This window comes from Bubalus kerabau, chromosome 11, assembly GCF_029407905.1.
Source record: "Bubalus kerabau isolate K-KA32 ecotype Philippines breed swamp buffalo chromosome 11, PCC_UOA_SB_1v2, whole genome shotgun sequence".
In the NCBI taxonomy this organism is placed as follows: Eukaryota; Metazoa; Chordata; class Mammalia; order Artiodactyla; family Bovidae; genus Bubalus; species Bubalus kerabau.
The window spans coordinates 65,826,318-65,834,172 of NC_073634.1; the positions used below are offsets into that span (position 1 = coordinate 65,826,318).

The following is a 7,855-nucleotide window of genomic DNA, read 5'->3' on the forward strand; positions in this document are numbered from 1 at the left end:
AGCGGTCTCTCTTTCCCTCCTCTGTGAGCTGGAGGGGAGCCCAGCACTAGTGACAGGCAGCCACGGAGGTGGACGGGTTTGAGAGGCAGGGGCCCAGGCAGTCTGGACAGTCAGGAGAGACGCTCCAGTTCCGTCCCCCGTGGCGCCTTTGTCTTCCTGCGGCGCGGTGGGCGCGGAGGCCGGGGAAGCCGCGCGGGGCGCCCCGGAGCTGCCCCGGGGCCCGGGGAGGGAGGCCCGGCCGCCGCGCCCTGGGTGGCCGGAGGGGCCTCCCGCCGCCGAGGCGCCCGCCGCCCCCGTGTCACCCGGCCCAAGTCGCCGCGCCGCCGCCCGCGGTTCCGGCCTCCTCCGCCGCTTCCCTTCCCAGGGGCCCTGGGGTGTGAGCCTGGCCCGCCTCCCTGGGGCGCGCCCCTGGGTCCCTCCCTCCGAGCGCCCGGGCGGCCGCCCTCTTAAGTGTGGCCCCGGGACCAGCAGCAGCGGCTTCCCCCATCTTCGGAGCTTGCACTTGCAAAGGCAGCCTCCCGGGCCAGCATTGGTCTCTGGACCCCGCGCGCTGTGTTCACGGGCCCTGCCGGAGACCCACACGATCGCGAAGTCTGAGACCCGGGGCTATGGAGCAGCGACACCGCCCGGTCCAGCTCGGAGGGAGGGCAGACCCTCCCTCCTTGAGGGAGCGATCCTGTCTCCCTGTCCAGGAGCCCTCAGGTAGCCGGCTGTTTCTCGCAGCCATCGGCCTCTGCTGAGTAGTGACTGGTGAGGGAGAGGGAAGACCTGTTCCCATAGGCAGGCCGGGATTTCCGTACTAAAAATTGTCTTTCCTGGATGATGACCCGGAGTGACTTGGAAATTGACACAAATTGCTTCAAAGAATTGATCCCCTTAGCGTCTTTTTAGATTAAATCCCAAATTGTTTACAATGGAGGTGGGAAAAGCACTCTGGCTGTATTGTCCATGGCCTCTGAGACGCTCACATCCCCTGGAGGCTCATATATCCAGCCCTGTGCTAGAGAACCAGGACAATTGCTTTATGGATGTCATTTATAAACTGAATGAAAACCCATCCAACTAACTGTGGAACACTTTTGAAGATACTGATCTAAAGGCTCGCTAAAGATTATTCTCATTTTATAAAGAAAGACTACTTTCCTGACCTTGAAAACTGTGGAAAAAGGAAAAAGCTGTAGCCATATTTTGTCTGTTTCCCCCAGAATATTCTTTAATATGTTTACATAATGTCTTCAATAAAATTAAAAACATGCATACCTTTGGGCCCAACCCCTGAGGCCCAAGTCTCAGCTGTTAATCTAGTGACAAAGAAGTTTAGCCTAGTGGCCATGGCTTAGTGGGGCTGTCTCCAACTACACATCCATTTGCAGTCATTGACTTTTGAGTCCTTAACCCAAAGGAGTAATTCTGATGCTGGAGTTCAGGTGAGAATGGGGGGAAACTTGGGCATAGGTTGGCCAGTTCTCTCAGGTCCCATCTCGCAGGACCCTCCTCCCTGCTTCTGACCATTTGAAAAAGCAAGGAGAGTTGAAATTAAGAAGGTGGACCCTGGGGGACTGGGCCCTCCAGCTGGTAGTTAAGTAAATCTGGGTGGGTGGGGTTGGGAGAGGGTTTGATAGACAAGGGTTTGTTCAGAGCTAACTGTGATGTGTCAGGAGCCTTGGAAATATCCTTTCTCTTTGTCCCAACAATTCCATTTCAGGCATTTCTCCTATAGGAATAATCAAACAGGCTGTAAATGAATTACAACAATATGGGAGTGGTTTAAACAGGAAGGGCACAATCACATGAGAGAACAATCTACAGCCGTCAAAAATGCTATTTTCAAAGAATTTCTAATATCATGGGAATTGTTTATAAGGTAAAAAAAAGCATCATAGAAAATGGTATTGTAAGATGTCCACTTCATGCAAAATGTGTATTATTTGTCTGAGTAAAAATATGAAAGTGAAGGTGTTAGTTGCTTAGCTGTGTCCGACTCTTTGCAACCCCACAGACTGTAGCCCGCCAGGTTCCTCTTGTCTCCAGGCAAGGATACTGGAGTAGTAGATTGCCATGCCCTTCTCCAGGGGATCTTCCCTACCCAGGGATCGACCCTGGGTCTCCTGCATTGCAGTCAGATTCTTTACCATCTGAGCCACCAGAGAAGCCCAAGTTAAAATGTGTGTGTGTGTGTGTGTGTGTGTGTGTGTTTAGTTACTTAGTCGCATCCGAATTTTTGCGACCCATTATGGCCTGCCAGGTTCCTCTGTCCATGGAATTTTCCAGGCAAGAATACTGGAGTGGTTTGCCATTTCCTTCTCCAGGAATATATATAATATAATATATACACAATATATATAATATAAAAACTATATATCTACAAATCCTATATATATGTAGAGAGAGAGATTGGAAAGAAATTTGCCTAGATATTAGCAATGGTTTTCTCTGGGTAGTGGGATTATAGGTAATATTTGTTTTCTGCTTACCTTTTGTGTTTTCCTTTTTTTTTTTTTCTACAATGAACACATTACTTTAGAATTAGAAACATAATTTAAGAACCTACCATTCTCTAAGCTTCCTGCCAGACTCAAAGATGAAGATACAAAGACACATTTTCTGCCCTAAGGTCAAAGGAAATGAGAGGTACCCAGAGAATGCCAATGCTGGGCAGGGTGGGATCAATGGTGAAGAGCGAGCTGAACAAGATGTAATGGGAGCCCAGGGGAGGGAGAGAGAACTCCTACTGGAATTTTAGCTCCTTGCGACAGGCACAGGGCTTTCCAGGTGGTGCTAATGGTAAAGAACCCACTTGCCAATGCAGGGGTGAAGTGAAGTTGCTCAGTCGTATCCGACTCTTTGTGACCCCATGGACTGTAGACCACCAGGCTCCTCCATCCATGGAATTTTCTAGGCAAGAATACTAGAGTAGGTTGCCATTTCTCTCCAGGGGATCTTCCCGACCCAGGGATCGAACCCGGGTCTACCGCATGGCGGGCAGACGCTTTACTGTCTGAGCCACCAGGGAATCCCGCCAATGCAGAAGACACAGGTTCCATCTTTGGGTCAGGAAGGTCCCCGGGTGGGGGGCATGACAACCCATTCTTGTCTGGAGAACCCTATGGACAGAGGAGTCTGGCAGGCTGCAGTTTATAGGGTTGCAAAGTGTCAGACACGACTGAAACAATTTAACACACACACGTGGGGCAAGCACACAGGCAGTCAGTATATATGATACAAAACATAGAGCATGGTAGTATGAGAATCCACTTCTGTTCCTTAATGCCCTGTGGGTTTAGGCAAGTTATGAAGAACTAGTCTGACTTTCCTCATCTGTAAGATGGGGTAACAAAAATCTTCCTGTAAACAATAAGGTATTGGAAATGAAGCTTGGTCCCTGGGGCAAAGTGCTCGATAAAAATCAGGTTTACAGTATAAACACATGGTTTAGTTTAGTCTGAGTGGGAAAGTGCAAAGGCTGTTGGGTTTGAGAGGAGAGGGTAGGAGAGAAGGCAGGGAGGTTGCATGCAGGGACACAGCTTTGGAGGCCCAGTTCCACTTAGCACTGGGGGCCTGGAGACCACGTGGGCAGGGCTGCCTCCTCTGTCCTGAGAAATGGAATAAGTGGGGGCCATGGGGATGGAAAGGGGGCTGGAGATTCCCAGGCTGGACTCAGATTGCCCTCAGCTCTGACAGGTGAGGGTAGGGAAAGGGCGTGGAGAGACAGGCACAGAGCGCCCCAGGCATTTTCTGGGGATCTACAGTGTGCATACACTGCTTTTCTTAAAGTCTTCTCAACAGCCCGAACATCAGCATTTCATACATGAAGAAACTGAGGTTCGGGTTCACACACTCGCACCAAGTGGGCCAGGGTTCAAGCTGATGAACCTGTTCTACCATGTTTGGCCGTCCTGCATGTGCCTGACCTGGAGAGGCACCGAGCCAGCCTGGGGCTTTCCAGGGACCTTCCTGCCTGGATCACCAGAAAGACCCTTTCATCCCATCCTGTCCCCCAGGTGGGACCGGCATGACCTGCGCTCTCGTAGGGGAAAAGGATGGAGCCTTTGAGTTTTAACGGTACTCAACTTTGTTTGGAGCCTGCCATAAACCCTTCAGGAGGATTAGAGGTGATGCCAGCAGCCCCAGGGAGGTGCTCCAGAGAGCCCTCCCATGCCCAGGGCAGGCCTGGAAGCCAGGGGGTTGGTACTGACACCTTGGCTATACCCCTCCTGTCTCATGCTGACCTCTGAAAGGAGAGGAAATGTCTCAGATAAGACTTCAACTCTAAACCTCGAAGTCCCAGAAAGGGCAAGATTGCTGTGCATCTGAAGGTGGGTGCAGTAGAGAGGCAAAATTTCGGAAAAACCCCAGCCTCGTCCCCTCCTCTTAGAGTTCAGGCTGTCTTCAGGGAAAGTCTAATTGCCTGAGTGAGCATTTTTAATTTTTTCCAATCCACCTGGCAGAGAGCCTGACCACAGCGTCTGCCTCACCCTCTTTCCTGAAACTCCAGCCTCCTCAATGGGATTATAGAATTTGGGAGGAGGGTGCTGTGTTGCTTCCCAGTTCTGCTGCCCATTTTTCACCAGAGAAAACTGAGTGTCAAAGAAATGAAAATAGATTCAGTGATGAAAGCATCTGGAGCCAGACAGTGGGAGAAACCTAATTTATAACAAGGATTCTCAGCCATGACTACAAATTAGAAGCACGAGGACACTTTAAAAAATATTGAAACGCAGGCGCCACCAAATATTTACTCTGGGATGAAGCCTTTCTGCTTTCTTCCTTCCTTCCCTTGTCATTCTTCCTTCCCCCCTCTTCCCTCCCTCACTTTTATTCTTTCTTTGTTTAAAAAGTCTTCCAGGTGATTCTAACATGCCAGGGTTGAGAACTACTCACCTAAAGAAGATAACTGTGTTAGAAAGATTATCCGATAGAAAAATAGACAAAGGACATGAACGGTCAATTGAGAGAGGAAATAAAAATGGCTAATAGGCACATGAAAAACTGTTGACCCCAATTAATAATGAAAGAAATGCTAAATAAAACAATAATGAGATAGTGTTTCATGTATCAAATTATCAACCTTTTTTTTTAAATGAAAGAATATTCTAGGAATAGCAATAGTGTGTGTGTGTGTGTGTGTGTGTGTGTGTGTGTGTGTGTGACTGGAGCAGGAGTCTCTGTTTATGAGGATACCTGCCTACAATCTTTCCTGAGGGCTACCTGACAACACGCTCACACCTTTTGATTCCTTAGTTTTACTTCAAGATTCTAGACAAGGATGCACGGAGATTTTAACTACAGTTGCTGATCACAGGAGGAACAAAAAGTAGAAATTCCTAATTACTTAACATTAGGAGATTAGTTCAATGAATCATTATGGTACAGCCATAAAACAGAATACCATACAGCTGTTGAATATATTAGGGTAGGTGAATAAATATGTCCCTACTTGAAAAGATGTTTAGATAAATTATTGAGTTAAAGAAAATGCAGTTTCCAAATAATAATAATAAAATTTTTGCTCTGTTAGGAAAATAGAATCTGAAAAGGGGTATGTGTATGTATGTATCTGCACTTGCTGCTGCTGCTGCTAAGTCGCTTCAGTCGTGTCCGACTCTGTGCGACCCCATAGACGGCAGCCCAACGGGCTCCCCTGTCCCTGGGATTCTCCAGGCAAGAACACTGGAGTGGGTTGCCATTTCCTTCTCCAATGCATGAAAGTGAAAAGTGAAAGTGAAGTCGTTCAGTCGAGTCCGACTCTTAGCGACCCCATGGACTGCAGCCTACCAGGCTCCTCCATCCATGGGATTTTCCAGGCAAGAGTACTGGAGTGGGGTGCCATTGCCTTCTCTGGTATCTGCACTTAGAAAGTGCATATTGACAAAAATATCTGCAAGGTTTTAGCAGTCATCACCTCTGGGTAACACAAAGGGACTATTTTACATTTTTTTTTTTTTTTGGTCTCTTATTTTTCTAGTTTTGCCATAGAAAGGGCGTACTTGTTTTTGTCAAAAGGAAAAAAACCTCATTTTTACTTTAAAATTTTACTTTCTAGAGCAAAATTTGCTAATCTGTTTTCTTCTGAGAGGGGAAAGGTCAACATCATGGGGCAATAAAACCTCCAGGTAATCTCCTGACCACTCATCTTCTTCATTGCGTCTCACCTTTGACCAAGAAGACAAACTAGTGGCTCAAATTGGATTTTTCCTTGTCTTCCAGGAGTTTTCCACATTGCTAGACTGAGAAATGGCTGAGAGAGGTGGCCCTGGGGAAGAAGAAGAAGATCCGGAGGTCTGAGGGATCCCCAGCAGAGTAGAGAAGAGTCCAGGTTTTGAAGTCCTGCCTCATCTCCATTTAGCCATGTTACCTGGCATCAGGCCCTTAACTTCTCTGAGTCTCAGTGTACACAGCTATAAAATGGGAATAATAGTAGTGCTGATCTCATGGATGGTTACAAGTCTTCACTGAGTTGATGCCATGTAAGGAGCTTAGCATGTCACCTGGCACATGGCACTCAATAAATGGCACTTCTGATTGTTTCTGATTTAGGAAGCTAGACCCTTCCTGCGCCAGGGCTGGGCAGACACACACAGGGAGTCTCTGATGGTTGTGACCCTCACTGAAGTCCTCTGACCATCTTGGGAGGGAAACTGGAGAAAGAGAAGCCTAGCCCCAGAGCCATAGACGGCAGAAGGGTCTGCATAGCTTCTGCTCATGGACTGATTCCCCAGGAGCCACACTTGATGAGGGGTATGGACCCCCGGCCTTTCTCCACACCCTGGCACTGCATCCTGAGAAGCCTGTGGACTGCTGTCCGTCTTGACTCTCCTTCCCTCCATGATAACTCCATTTACTGCAGCTCATGGGCAGATGTGTCAGAGGTCCCCAAGACCTATGGATTCATCTCACCCTTCCCCCAACCCTTATGAAGTAGGACAAAGGAATTAAAAGCTCACCATCCTCTTAACCCTCATGACTATCTCTGTGCCTGCAAGCCCCTCACTGTCAACCCAGCGGGGAGCTCCTATCGACACGCCCTAATGCAGAGCGAGGTGTCCCCAGGCATGGGGTTCCCCAGTCAGTGGAGTGGCTGAGGTCTCTCTCCCAGGCTCAGGGAGGCCCTCAACAACTGGTGCAGGTGCCGTCTGACAAAATGGGCTTTATGCCCTTGGGAATAAAGTGGCTTTATGGTTTCCAGAAGGTTCCATCTGAGAGTTACAGGGGTTGTGCATCCTCCTTGACCCAGAGGAAGCCATCATCATGGAGGCAGCCCCCCCTATTCTTCACCTGCCTCCAGGGCAGTTGGAGTTGTGGGCTGTCAGAGACCAGGTCCAGGGAAACAATGCTGGGAGGAGAGAGCCTTTATAGCACCCGTGCATTCCTGTTCCACAAAGAGCAGGAAAGTGTTGGGAGAACATTTCAGGTTTTTAGTACAGAGGACCTGGTGGGCCTGAATGAGTGAAGGGATGAATGAATGAATGAATGATTCAAGCTTACTTTTTTATTTCTAGAGTTAATTGTGCCATGCTTCCGGAGAAGGCAATGGCACCCCACTCCAGTACTCTTGCCTAGAAAATCCCATGGACGGAGGAGCCTGGTGGGCTGCAGTCCATGGGGTCGCTAGGAGTCGGACACAACTGAGCGACTTCACTTTCACTTTTCACTTTCATGCATTGGAGAAGGAAATGGCAACCCACTCCAGTGTTCTTGCCTGGAGAATCCCAGGGACGGGGGAGCCTGGTGGGCTGCCGTCTATGGGGTCGCACAGAGTCGGACATGACTGAAGCGACTTAGCAGCAGCAGCAGCAAGGAGCTTCAGTCATATCTGACTCTTTTGCGACCCTATGTACTATAGCCAGCCCAATCC

General features: G+C 48.8%; 1 long non-coding RNA gene across 1 annotated transcript; it reads left to right on the plus strand.

The window, feature by feature from the left end:
• The first annotated feature begins 1,333 nt into the window (after window positions 1-1,333).
• LOC129622469 (uncharacterized) lies at window positions 1,334-6,951 on the plus strand. The gene is made up of 2 exons (XR_008699997.1): window positions 1,334-1,427; window positions 6,208-6,951. It is a non-coding gene; the product is annotated as an uncharacterized LOC129622469 (long non-coding RNA).
• Window positions 6,952-7,855: the final 904 nt, after the last annotated feature.